Below are 14544 nucleotides of genomic sequence, written 5' to 3' on the forward strand. Positions count from 1 at the left end.
AAAGATATTTGGGGGCTGCATTTGGCCCCAGGGCCCGAAGTTCCCCTTCTCTGCTGTAAATGAAGAAGAGTTTGGATTTGATATCCCGCTTTATCACTACCCTAAGGAGTATCAAAGCGGCTAACATTCTCCTTTCCCTTCCTCCCCCACAACAAACACTCTGTGAGGTGAGTGAGGCTGAGAGACTTCAGAGAAGTGTGACTAGCCCAAGGTCACCCAGCAGCTGCATGTGGAGGAGCAGGGAAGCGAACCCGGTTCACCAGATTACGAGTCTACCACTCTTAACCACTACACCACACTGGCCCTCAGATCACTCGACATTATTATTTTTTGTGTTTATTGTGAATTTTTGTTGAATTTTTTTTGCTATGCAAACTATACCTGAATTTTCTATTCAAAAAAAGTATTGCCCTTTGTAGCCATCCCATGAAAACCATCTGCTGTTTATCTAGTGATTATCTAAAAGAGCCTCTTCAGAAGTATTAAAGTCCTTTGATACCACTACGTATGTTTCAGAAAACGAAAGAGCTATCATGTTTTATTAGTCTTAAAGCCAAGCTTTGAACTGGATTACCCCAAAATGGCATTGAACTATGAAAGTAGGGCACATTTGCACTCCGATATTCCTTCCCCAGCCATTTCATATTCCCCCATGTTAATGACTCCTCCGTTCTCCCTTCTCCAATTATTCAAAAATTTTTGTGCTCAAAAATCTTAATAGCCGTTGGCATGGCTTCACGTTTTATACATCCTTAATTGAAGATCTTGCCCCAATCATTTGCTGCCGAATACATATGCATTTGATGTAAAATGTAAGTAACTAGAACAGTTATTAACTACAGAACAAATGCAAATGGATTGCTTAATGTACTTCTGTAATGCATGTATTTGGAGCCAAAAAGATGACCTTTGGATGTTATGAAGAACTGTGGAAAAGCCATTTACTGGAAAAAAATTTAAGGGGGGGACACTAAAAATGTGAACTGTTGACAATTTCTAAAAATTGCAAAAGTAGTAGCTGTGTGAGGTACTAAGGTGTATCATCTATCTATCTATCATCTATCAATCATCTATCATCTCTATCTATCCATCTATCTATCCATCTGTCTATCTATCTATCATCTATCATCAATCATCTATCATCTATCTATCTATCTATCTATCTATCTATCTATCTATCCATCTATCTATCTATCTATCCCCTTGATATCATGTATATGTCGGTTTTAGAGGTCGCCTCTCAGCCTAAAAATACCCCAAGATGCTATCCAGACCATAGCACTATAAGACTCTTTTTTCAGAAGTTTATGGCATCTTGAATAGGACTTCAGTGGGTCTCTCATCTATGAAGCTGGATAGCTCAGGGTTTTTGCTGACAATGACAAGGCTGCAGGTTCGATCCCCATAAGGGACAACTCCATATTCCTGCATCGCAGGTGGCTGGACTAGATCAGGCTTCCTCACCTCGGCCCATCAGATGTTTTTGGCCTGCAACTCCCATGATCCCTAGCTAACAGGACCAGTGGTCAGGGATGGTGGGAATTGTAGTCTCAAAACATCTGGAGCCAAGGTTGAGGAAGGCTGAACTACATGATCCTCAGGTTCCCTTACAACTCTATGGTTCTATGATTCTATGTGGCCAAACACTATTCAAATGCACATCTGTGTCCTAAGGAGCCAACTCCTTGGGGCTGAGGTCACTTCAGCCCCCCATAAAATATTTGAGGGGGCCTTTGCCCCCCCCCCAAGTTGATGGGCATTGCTATTCAAATCATCTTTCTGTGCACTGTGTTTTGTGATCAATTACGCAGGGTGGGGCTTACTTGGGCTTCCGCCACCCCAATATTTATTCAAGTTGGCATCCCTGCCTGTGTCTCTTATTTATTATTTCTTTATCAAATCTGTGACCTAACCTTACGCTCTAGTTTTCTTCTGGCTTACATCGTAGCTGAAAGCTTCTCCAGAATACAAAGCTTCTCAGGCTTCACAGTCGTGGAGAGGACACTCGGGAGAAATTGTATGGATCAACCACACATTTCATCTCACCATTCCAGGGCTTCAACAGCCTCATCTTTCTCCTCTGGAAAATCTCCAGGAGATTTCAGGAACACATCAGATTCCATCTGTCTTCTAAAGCTGTCCATTCAAATAGACCCACCATGTTTTTGGGAATAGTCAGATTTGCATCTACCAGCCCAAAGAATGCCAAAGGAAAATGAAATCTCACACATAAATGCCAAAAATGTAAATCTAAAATAAGGTTACCAGATCTTTTTCTATGAATCCGGGGACACTTTTCAACTTCAGTTGATGGGGATGGATTTTGTCAGGGCACTTATTTGTAAATCTGGGGACTGTTCCCGGGAAACGGGGACATCTGGTAACCTTAATATAAAATTATGATGAGAGGAGAAAATGGGGATCTCTACTGTAATCAGTAGCATTTTCATTAATCTCAGAATGAGTTAGTAGTGTTTGAGAGAGACATGTAACATACTTGTCACTGTCTTTTAGTGGGAACAGCCACTTATCTCTGCAAAATAATACCATTTTAGAAGCTAGTAACAGATAGATGTATTAAATACAAATATATTTATGCACCTCACATTCAGGTATATAGTGAACAATGGTCTGAGGGTTACAAAATATATATACCAGACTCAGCTTCCCTTACATAACTGGCTGTTGCATGGGGTAGGAGTGCAACATCTTGACAGATCCATGTTTCAAATGACCAGCTGCATTTAATAGTTACAAATGCCATACACAATCTTTTCAAAGCCAGTTACGAAAGTACCAGATTGAAAATAATATTTATCCAGAAATAGCTTTCTGTTTCAGTGCCATAACCTCCAATCAGTACGAACGGTTGGCAGCTTGAGGTTGGTACTAACAATATCCTTCAAAGAAATTTATTTTGCACCTTTTCCAGGGGATCTACGGTTATCCATAATGAGGCATAGTAGAATATCTGAGGGCAAGTTCTTCATCGATATAATTTCAGGACTAGATTCATAATAATCCCATCCTTAGTTGGATAAAGATGAAGGAGGCCCTTAAGAATAAAAGATTCTGAGGCTGACAGAATCTTCCTTGAGAATTCAACAAGATTGACAGGTCGTTCTTCCACTAAATTGCACAGATGAGTGTCAGATTGATTGTCAAGAACTGAAGTGGAAACATTGCATGACCGAAATACTGCTGGTCCTAACTCAAAAATTCCAGTTTATCTCAAAATTCCTGCAACATTTTGCCTAAGCAGGAAGCTCCCAAGTTTTCCTCAAAAGTCTGATTTGCACAATACTTGGTAGCAAGTGTCAGAGAAATCTTCCAGATTTTTACAACTCTCCCTTTGCTTCCACCCAAGCTCTGCATGTTTTGTCCAAGCACAATAAACCTCCTCTTTGCCTCTGAAACTTTGCTTTAAGCAAAATCTGGTGGTAATTCTTGTTTATTAGCTCACCCTTCATTGGTACACCATGGCTGATCTTGCAGAAATGTCATAACTGAGGAGCTTTTCCACCTTAATAAAGACTGCATTTATTTCACAGTCCTTCTTTCTATGTGAACACCTTCCCCCTCCTCATTCTCACAATATTTTGGCAGCCAGACCAGGGTAAAAAGAAAAAGAAAGAAAGAAAAAGGGATCTATAAAGCATGTGTGACAATAATTTAAACCCTCTCACCCTTTTAGCTACGAAGGCACAATACCTCATTTCCCTCCCAACCTCATACCAGCAATTCAAACTTGGGGTGAGCACCACTGAGGGTAGTGGAAATGTTATATTTCTTCAACTCCAATGCAGCAGTCTTAATTACAGATTCACTGACCTTTGCGACGTGTTTAATAGGATGCGGCTGATGAACGAATGAGGCAATAAATGGTTAATGGTTTAAATGTCTCCCCCAGCATCTTACCTAAATTGGCTTCTGAGGCATTCTGACCCGAATAATTTTATCTGCTCAGTTCATCAACTAGTGAATCAGCTGTTCTGTAGCATGTGCTTGTGGAGGAACTATGGACATTGGTTAGAGCCAGTGGCTGTTATTAAAACTAGATAAAGCACATTGTGTTTTGGGTACTTTAGCAAATTTTCTCTCTTTTTTTAAAAAAAGAGAGGGAGAGAAATGTGATATTTATGAATTCTGATACAAGCTTCCCTCCTGGAAAAATGAGCAGGTCAGAATGTAGCTGGCCCATTGTTATTCTTCTCCAGATGTTGTATCACAGTTCTCTGTTCAATAAACATAGCAAAATGTGTGTCAAATGATTTTTTTAAAAAATAATAATCTTTATTGGTTTAAAATACAAACAGAAACATAAAATATCATTTACAGTGGTACCTCAGGTTAAGTACTTAATTCGTTCTGGAGGTCCGTTCTTAACCTGAAACTGTTCTTAACCTGAAGCACCACTTCAGCTAATGGGGCCTCCTGCTGCCGCTGTGCCGCCGGAGCACAATTTCTGTTCTCATCCTGAAGCAAAGTTCTTAACCTGAAGCACTATTTCTGGGTTAGCAGAGTCTGTAGCGTATGTAACCTGAAGCGTATGTAACCCGAGGTACCACTGTACATCCGAAACAAAGAAGAAAAGAAAAGAAAGGTAAAGATGAAGAAAACAAAGAAAAAAACTGTGTACAAAAAGAAGCTGCATCTTCTCAAAAATCAATTAAATAAAAATTATGGATATAAAACTTCCAGTCGTTCTCATTATACTGTTTATACTGTCGTTGTTTTCTCGCACAGCTTTATGTTATATCCTATTATTTTCATATAATCCAAAAAGATATCTATTACATTTTTTAAAAAAACTTACAGGTATCATTCAAGTTCTGCTAGAATGGTATTATTTGTACAAAACGGTGTTTTTTAAGATGCGATAATTGGAGACTCCGACCCCCTGCCGAAACCCAATAAATTAATGAATGTCAGGATCTAGCTAATATTGGAAGACAACATTCCAGGCCAGTGGAAAACTATAGGCTGAAATTGTTGGGGTTGCCAAATGTGGGAGATTGCATGAGCTGTCTTGGGGTGCAGAACTGTGGCTAGGGAGGAGAAGGAAGAAGGTCTGAAGAGATCTTGATGGACACATTACTTGAAAAGAACAAGCTGTTACTGCACTTGTTTGGGGTTAATAGTGTAATTGTGTTTTATTATCTGAAAGCAATGACAAACCTAGACAGCATCTTAAAAAGTAGAGACATCACCTTGCCAACAAAGGTCTTTATAGTAAAAGCTATGGTTTTCCCAGTAGTGATGTATGGAAGTGAAATCTGGACCATAAAGAAGGCTGATCACTGAAGAACTGATGCTTTTGAATTATGGTGCTGGAGGAGACTCTTGAGAGTCCCATGGACTGCAAGAAGATCAAACGTATCCATTCTTAAGGAAATCAGCCCTGAGTGCTCACTGGAAGGACAGATCATGAAGCTGAGGCTCCAGTACTTTGGCCACCTCATGAGAAGAGAAGACTCCCTGGAAAAGACCCTGATGTTGGGAAAGATGGAGGGCACAAGGAGAACAGGACGATGGAGGACGAGATGGTTGAATAGTGTTTTCGAAGCTACCAGCATGAGTTTGACCAAACTGCGGGAGGCAGTGGAGGACAGAAGTGCCTGGCATGCTCTGGTCCATGGGGTCACAAAGAATCGGACACGACTAAATGACTAAACAACAACAACAACATCTGATTTTGATTATGTGAGTTCTGATGCCTTCGCATGTTATTTTTCTACAGGGAAGCTGTATTTAGCTGTTGGTTTGTACATCTGGGAGCAGATGTCTTGTTCTGCGAGGGGTAGTGTTATGAGTTGGGTGAGAGGAAGGAGGCAGTGTGTGAGATCCTTCTAGTCCCTGGATCCAGCAAGTGTTAAAATATAAACAAGGCTAGTTTCATGTATTGAGGTGACCGGTCGCCTGGGTGATGGGCCATTAAGAAGAGGAGGCTCTGTGTGAGAAGACAAGTGGATGGGGCTCCATCCACCAGCTCACAGTTAGTTAGAATATAAAGCCAGAGGTAAGAGGAGAGGAGAGATGTGACTTAGGGATAAAGCCGAAAGCTGGAGAGAATGTGAGCAGCATTTGAGAGCAATGTCTGATTTTGGTTTGAATCCAAGGCTGCGACTTTGAGAAAAACAAGACCCTTTTGGGGTGTTGATGCTGTGAATGCCTCCATCATAGGTCCAGGTTGTATATATGTGTGTAAATAAACAATATATCACAAAACAAAATAAAAAAATTCCTTCCAGTAGCACCTTAAAGACCAACTAAGTTAGTTCTTGGTATGAGCTTTCGTGTGCATGCACACTTCTTCAGATACCATATATCACAAAGACCATCTCTGTTGTGCTTCATTTCCGAAAGGAAACACAAACCCTGGATGAGTGCTGGGAACCCTTGGAATCTTTCACTGCTTGGAGATTGGGGTTGTGTGTGTGTGTGTGTGTGTGTGTGTGTATCAGGTTCCAGAGACTCAGCTTCCTCCCCGCCCGCCCCCCTTGGCTGTGGACAAGCAGGACAAAGCGAAAAGAGTCCCTTACCATTTAAAGAGTCTTTAATGATCACAGCAAAAGAACAAAGCATTCATTTCGGAATGAAGGTGCTCCCAATTAAGGTTTCCACCCACTCCCCCCCTAGTCACTTCCGCTGCTTGTAACCTGATCAAGCAATCATTGTGCATTTTGTGTAGCCACTTTATCTGCTCTACGTGACCTTGGACTGATATGCTGGATACTTTCCAGTGAGAGAGAGTCCGTTAGCTCTCTCTCCCTGTTCTTCTTCACTTTGTTGTTCAACCCCAGTTCTTCCCAACTTTTGCCTTCAGAACTATGCCCCTCCGCAAACCACTGTTCCAAATCTATACTGCTCCACTGCTCCCGGGCTACTTTAGGATCCTGGTCAGGAGCAGGGGGAGGGGAAGGCTCCCACCATTCTTCATCAGAGCTGTACTCCTCAGTCTGGTCTCTGACATCATGTATGTACACACACACACACACACACACAGAGAGAGAGAGAGAGAGAGAGAGAGAGAGAGAGAGAGAGAAAGTAACTGAAAGCTGCAGACCCAAAGGGATGGTGAGCAATTATTTTTTTTTGGGGGGGGGGGACACCTGCCACATCTTGCTACCCCCTTAGAATCACTCCTGTGACTCTTCATATAAAAGCTAGTAAGTCAAAGGTATTTGGGTAGGTGGAAACAATTCCATTCTCACCAGATTGCAACAGAATAATCGGCTCATTGCGTTTGCTAAAAGAGATTTTAAAATCGCAGAGATGCTTGCACAGCTAGCAAAACACGAGCTCTTCATTGGTACTGTTATGGAAATGCAGATAGAGTAAATGCAACGAGAAAGGGGAAAGATTAATTCTTCTCCCAAATAACAAGATAATGCTGCTTGCTGTCCTTGCAGTTCACGTGTAGAATTCTTCATTTATTCCACCTTATTACTGGTGACAAATGTTGCTAGGATTCTGAATACCAATACAAAGCAATGGCCATTTGTCAGTGCAATCTGTAAGGGTATTATAATTTGTTTCATGGCATCAGCAGATGGCAGAGACACGCTAAAAAAAGATGGTGTCCTCAAACAGACGCAACCAGCATTTTATGATTTAGGTACAAAAAGACATTTGGACTACAATCACAACTCGTGATTTACTCAAAGGCACCAGTATTTCTCTGCCATAGATGCCCATGGTTTAAGATCAGTGTTGGACTGCAAAGCATTAGGGCAGAGCTTTCCAAACTGTGTGTTGTGAAACATTAGTGTGTCGGCTGCAGTGTGTAGGTGTGTCGGGCGAACGCTCCCTGCTCTCCTCCCGAGGCTGGAAAGGGGTTAGTTTAACTTCCGCTTTGCTAGTAAAACTGAAATACAGTCATACCTTGTATCCTGGACGCCTTGGTACTTGGACATTTTGGCTCCCGAACACCGCAACCCTGGAAGTGAGTGTTCTGGTTTGTGAACGTTCTTTGGAACCTGAGCATCTGACGGGGCTTCCAAGGCCTCCCATTAGCTGCAGGAGCTTCCTGCAGCCAATCAGAAGCCACGCTTTGGTTTCCAAATGTTTTAGAAGTCGAATGGACTTCCAGAATGGATTCCATTTGACTTCCAAGGTACGACTGTACTGTGTCACAAAATGATTCACGTCTAAAAAGTGCGTCACCAACATGAAAAGTTTGGAAAGCTATGCATGAGGGGAAGAGTTTTCTCCACAATTGCCTGTCTTGCCAAAGGGCAAGGGACTCTTTATGGATGACGTCCCCCTTAAGCATGAGTATTACTGGGATTTATATACTAATTTTGGTGTCCAATATGTATAGTTTGCTTCTTCAGTTGCAGTATGTCAAAAGGTCTCAAGACTCCCTAGTTTAAAAAACGGTATTTAATGGATGTGTTTTGGAACATGCTGTTGGCTTGTTGTTAGCATGGTGGCTTTGGAAAAGGTTTTATACTGGCTACATTATATTTTTATTGCATTATGGGAGGGAGCTGTATACCTGAAGAAGCGCCTTCACCTCCATCATCCAGCCCAGACACTGAGGTCCAGCCCTTCTAGTGGTTTCCTCAGTGTGAGACATGAAGCTACAGGGAACCAGGCAGAGGGCCTTCTCAGTAGTGGGCCCTGGCCTTTGGAATGCCCTGCCATCAAATGTCAAACAGGTAAAAGCTATTTCACTTTTAGAAGTCATCTGAAGGCAGCCCTGTTCACGGAAGATTTTAATGGTTGATGTTTTACTGTGTTTTGATAATTTGTTGGCTGGGACAACCCAGGTAGATGGGTGGCATATAAATTTGTTTGTTTGTTTGTTTATTATTAAAGTTTTAGTATAATGTTATGCTATATTCGGGCTTTCTTGAGGTTATATTTCTGTTTGCAAATTTGGGTGCAGATTGCCCAGAAAGATGGAAAATAAATTAGATGTTTTTCTACCCGAATAGAGCTAATTTTACCATTATTAAGGAAATTACCTGGTCGCTCGGAGGAAACTTATGTTAAATACCTTCTTGCCAAGAAAGATTCTTTGCAACATTCTGTTTTGTAGCAACAAGGACAAGGCAGGCTGTGGTGATAGTGATGGCTGGCGAATGATTACTGATTTTAATCTCTGGAATGCAGATTTGAGCTGAAGGAGTGTTATTTTAAATGTTAATAAGTTTATAGGGAATTTTTAATTACATCTGCTTATTTGTGCAGATGTGGCATATGTTGATGTTGTTAACTTTGCTGTCTGGTCTTTGACCGCAATAAAGATTGATTGATTGATTGTTTTCTACTAGCTGAAGTATAGGCTGTCTCCAAATGGTCATGTGACTGATATTTCCATTAACTTGGGGGCAGCTAACCTTTGGCCTCCCAGATGTTGTTGGACTACAACTCCAATTATCCCTGATCACTGACCATGTTGGTCGAGATTGATGGGAGTTGTAGTTCAGTTACATCTGGAGAGCTACAGATTAGCCTCCACCAGACCCGGGAGTTAAATTCCAAGCAGGGCAAAAGTGAAGATAAGTTAACAGATTTTGTAGTTAAGATCTCAACGCAGGAGGCTGGCTGGGGATTTACAACGTACTGTAACAATTTAATCCAGTTTCCCCAAGTTCATACTTGAGAAGCAAGCATTCAGATTTATTTTTCCTTCAGGCAACTTCTAACTTTGTCTTGGCCACATCTCAAGCAAGAATGTCTTGAGTCCATAAATCTGAATCCGTACCACAACAGGAGCAGGTTCCTTTTATATCGCAAAGGCTTACAGATTATGTTACCACTAAGGTCCCATTATGTCAAACTCATTATTCAAGTCTCTTCATTATAGGAATCCATAACTTGTTAATGTGGCTCACTGGAACAGAAGTAGACCTAGCTCACTTGATCAGTGTCACACACATATTCTAACTAGAAGAATGTAAATCAAATTCCCAAGACAGCTATGGAGATCATAGACTTGATTTGAAACTGGTGGTTTTAAGAAGTCAGTGGAAGGCTAGGGCATCAAGAACGAGCTGGGGTGGAACTGGGCAGGTTTCAAAGAACTGAACTAGACAGCAAGAAAAGGAAACAGCAGCCACCATTGCCAAGATAAAAAGTGACTTGCCCCATTGGATAAGGGGAGCTTAGGGGACACACCAATCAGTAAGCTTGAAAAGGTCTTCATTTGTGTGATTTCCATTCCTGCCCTCCAGGGAACATGCTCATCGATGCAATTTCCATTCCTGCTTCTATTTCTGATGAAATTCTCCAACATCTCTAGTTAGGGCTCCTTCATAACTTCACCCAGCCTTGTGGGAGCCACTTCCTATAGCATTCTCCATGCTTCTCCATGCTTCTGCAGCAAAACCACGAAGACTGCACCTTTGCCTAAGCCAATACCGCTCACATTGTGTAATCAATAAAGTTGTGGCCTAAATTTTGCCCATCAACCTTTAAACTAAAATACGTGTCTGTGTGAATTTATTTATGGGGGTGACCTGGGGTCCTGGAAGCACAGTGAAAATAGAGATGTCCTATGCCAGGGGTGGCCAACTCCCAAGAGACTGCGAAATACTCACAGAGTTAAAAACTGGCAGTTGAGCTTTTTTTTTTTTTTTTTTTTGGAAGGAAAGCCCTTTCTGCCTGTCCTATTCCATCATCATCATCATCATCATCATCATCATCATCATCATTTTATTATTTATACCCTGCCCATCAGACTGGGTTGCTCCAAGCCCTCTGGGCAGCTTCCAACATATATAATAACATAATATGAAATGTTTTTAAACTTCCCTGTACAGGGCGGCCTTCAGATATCTTCTAAAGGTTGTATAGTTGCATCTTGTTTGCTCAGGGGTCACATAACTCCATACCCTCTAACATTTCTCCAATGAAAATAGGGATATCCTAAGGAAATGTGGGACATTCCAGGATCAAATCAGAAACTGGGATGGCTCCTGTAAATCCAGGACTGTCCCTGGAAAACAGGCATACTTGGAGGGTCTGTAGAGTGCAGACTCTATAGATTCTATAGTTATATTTTAATAAATATAACCTGTTTCTTGTCTCAAGTCTTCTTGGGTGTGTTGGCAAATGGGTAATCTTGATAACATAGTGCTACAAAGGTGTTATATTGAAAAGACCTCATTTTAATGAGAAATTCCTACTTCTTCAGGCAGATAGCATTACTGAAAAGCTCTTACGTTATACGACATTTCCATTTTTCTTGCTATGCAATGTCTTAGGGCTCTGAAGCAAACACACAAACACACCCACTTGAAAATAGCAAGATAGGCAGAGTACAGGTCCAACAATGACTCAAAAGCAGAAACCTTTCTTGCATCTCGTATTCAAGCAGCAATTAGCCACCAATTAGTCAAAGCTGGCAGCCTGCGTTGAAGAGTCTAAAGACCAAGAAAAGATGTCAGGCAGAAATGGTAATCATTAAGGGGAAAAATAAGACACAAGTAGGGAAGCTTTTTTTTTTTCTTTCTTAAGTTCTTGCTAACATTTTCACACAGTATTGATTTATTCAGCTCTTTTAGCTTCTATGCAGCAGCAAGAAACTGTGGCTATTTGAAATTTGGAAGGGTTTTGAGTCAAGGACAGGTTGATAATCCTCCAAAATTTAACAGGCTTCTCCAGCCCCCAGAAAATCACCCATCAGTATAGGTTTCCTTTAAAAACACTGACAGGTGTACTCTTCAGGCAAAAGACCAGTATGGTTTCTGTGAGAGAGAGAGAGAGAGAGAGAGAGAGAGAGAGAGAGAGAGAGAGTGCTTGCCATGCTTTTGGGCATAAGGAAGCATCTGACACAGAGATTTTTATCTTTCATTTTTTAAAGGCAGTCAGCAGTTGTTAAGGCCAAAGACTTGATTGCCTTATCTCTCACTTCACAAGTGTCAGATGGCCTAGCTGTTACGAGAATTACCGAACTTGTTTTTAAATCTCGTCTTTAAACTGCTAGAAATTCCACAGAAGTTTTCAGGATAAATTTTGGGTTGAACCTTTGCGACTTCCCCTCCCTGTTCCTCCTCCTGGGTAAGCCTTCAATTTTTGTTCATGATTTCTGACATATACAAAGACGCTATCACTAGTTCAAGTTGCATTTCTTGCTCCAGGCCTTACTATTCCCAAAATGTAAAATTATTGCCTCCCTATAAAAAAAAATATCTCTCCATGGCAGAACCATGTAAATATTAGCTTTCATCACCATGCAACTTAGTTCCCGTGAACTCATCTTGACATTAAAAAAACAAGATGTGATTTATTCATTGCTACTGTTCAGCCAAACAAATATTATACAAGTTCTGCTCCATAGTCAAGGCACTGGGATGAAAACCGAAAATAATGTTTGTTCAAATAATTTAGCCATTGAAACAGAAATGAAAGCCTAACATCTTAGAGTGAAGGTACCCAAATCTTCTTGCTTGGAAAACCTATTGGTGGGGGAGGGGTAAAGGAGGGGCTGTTTTTGAAACTACAAAGGGGGAATTTTGAATCTCTCTATGCATTTTCTGAGTACTTCAAATGCTGTCTTGCACCTCCCCTTTAAAGTTAACGGCCAAGCATTTTTGCAGGGTGACCCACACACCTTGTACTTTTGGCTAAAGGCCACCTGAGCAGGAGAGAAAGGACACAATGGTGTGTTTGGCTGATGCCAGATCATTTCAACAGATACAGCATGACCCCAAACAGTCTGAGTCACATGCTTATGAACTGATGCCATCATCTCTTAAGAACACCATGATCTGGCATTTATCTAGGTGCATTTTCCTAAGACAAAAAAAGAAAAGCTTTGAAATGTAGCTGGTCTTTCTCGAAAAATCCTTTTTATCCTTGTTTTAATATGTAAACAGAAATTGCTTTTTAAAAGAAATATAATGGGCATGGATTGGCTCTTTCGGTTGCCAATAAGCCACTAGAGTCTCTAAATCACTAACAGGCTTTTAATAATGAACAAATGCTTATTTACAATATATCATTTGTGACAGCTGCTCAGCAGCAGTCCATGTTGCATTGCCAACTCAATAACCTGCCATTTTAGATGCCTCTCATTTGCATTATTAGCCATTGATAGGGAACAGCTATCTCACTAGCTGTGTACCATTTAATGTTCCCTAAAGGCTTTCAAGTACCATTCTTATCTCAAGGCAACTGAAAATTAGGCTTATTCTGTTGTTGTTTAAGATCAGACTCTACTGCATTATATACAGAATATAGAAATTCAATATTCATTTGGAAGGTCAGGCTACAAGAACTCAGACAATGTTAAATATCTGCCCATTTGCTTGAAAAACTCCTACTATTCATCACATAGTCCAGCAGAGGCTGCTATCTAGCCTACAGTAATGCTTCCACAAGTCCCATTGGTTTTCAGACATCTATAATTTAAAATGGTGGGTCAGTGGCACATATAATCATACAACTGGAAGGTACATTGGAGAAATTATCTAGTCAAACTCACTGATCAATGTAAGATCTACAGTGAAGGATGCATTTGTGTAAGCATAGAAAATGTGAGCTAGTTTGTCTTACGTGCCCATAGACAACTGACAGATGGATAGTTGGAAGTCCATTTTGCTTATTTCTTTTTCTTTCTTTCTTTCTTTTACATAATTTTTATTAAATTTTCTGTGTTACATTTCGGCACATCATTTAAACGACCTTAAAATATCAATGACTTCCCTTCTTCTCGTTCCATGGTTCATTTTGAATAACATAAATCCCTGTATATTTTATATAAAATAAACCATTTACTATTCAGTTAAGTTGTGGGCGAACATATCAGACGACACAGCGATTCTTCCAAAGCAGCACTGTATTTGTAAGCTGGAACAGAACTGAACTGAGGAGCTCAGTCAGCCTGCTTATATAGAGCTCCAGAACAACGTAACTGTTGCAACTTTCTAAAACTATCCAATCACTGAACGTCACTTTCGATCCTTCATTTGCATACAAACTATCCAATCACTGAACGTCACTTTCGATCCTTCATTTGCATAACTATCTACAGTATCCCCCTGCTGGCCCAGGGTGAGAACTTCAGTACATAACACATTCCATTATTACATCCACCCAAACTTTTGTACACTGTTGAATTTATCTTAATGCTGCCCACGTTTTCATATGTACACAATTTCCCCCCACATATTCAATAAACATTTTCCAACCTTCTTTAAACCTATGTTCTTCTTGTTCTCTTATTCTATATGTTAAGTCGGCAAGCTGCGCATATTCCACCAGTTTAAGTTGCCATTCTTCTTTAGTTGGGACTTCACTCGTTTTCCATTTTGGGGTTAACAAAACACGGGCCGCAGTAGCAGCATACATAAATAACCTTTTTTTGCACTCCCAAGTGCCACTTATTTCTTTTTCCTTCTTTTAAAAATTCCTTTATTATTATTTTTATTCCTTCAGTATTTCTATCTCTTCGTTATTTTATTTCCCTTTTTCCCTTTGTCTTTGCTTCTGCTTTGGTCTGTTCCTGTGTGTGTGTGTGTGTGTTTTGTTATCCTTGGGGTTCATGAGGGTTTTGAATACAGATGAAGGTGACCAATGTTTGGTGAAAGA

The sequence above is a fragment of the Podarcis cretensis genome (genome assembly GCF_951804945.1).
Source record: "Podarcis cretensis genome assembly, chromosome: 10".
NCBI lineage: Eukaryota > Metazoa > Chordata > Lepidosauria > Squamata > Lacertidae > Podarcis > Podarcis cretensis.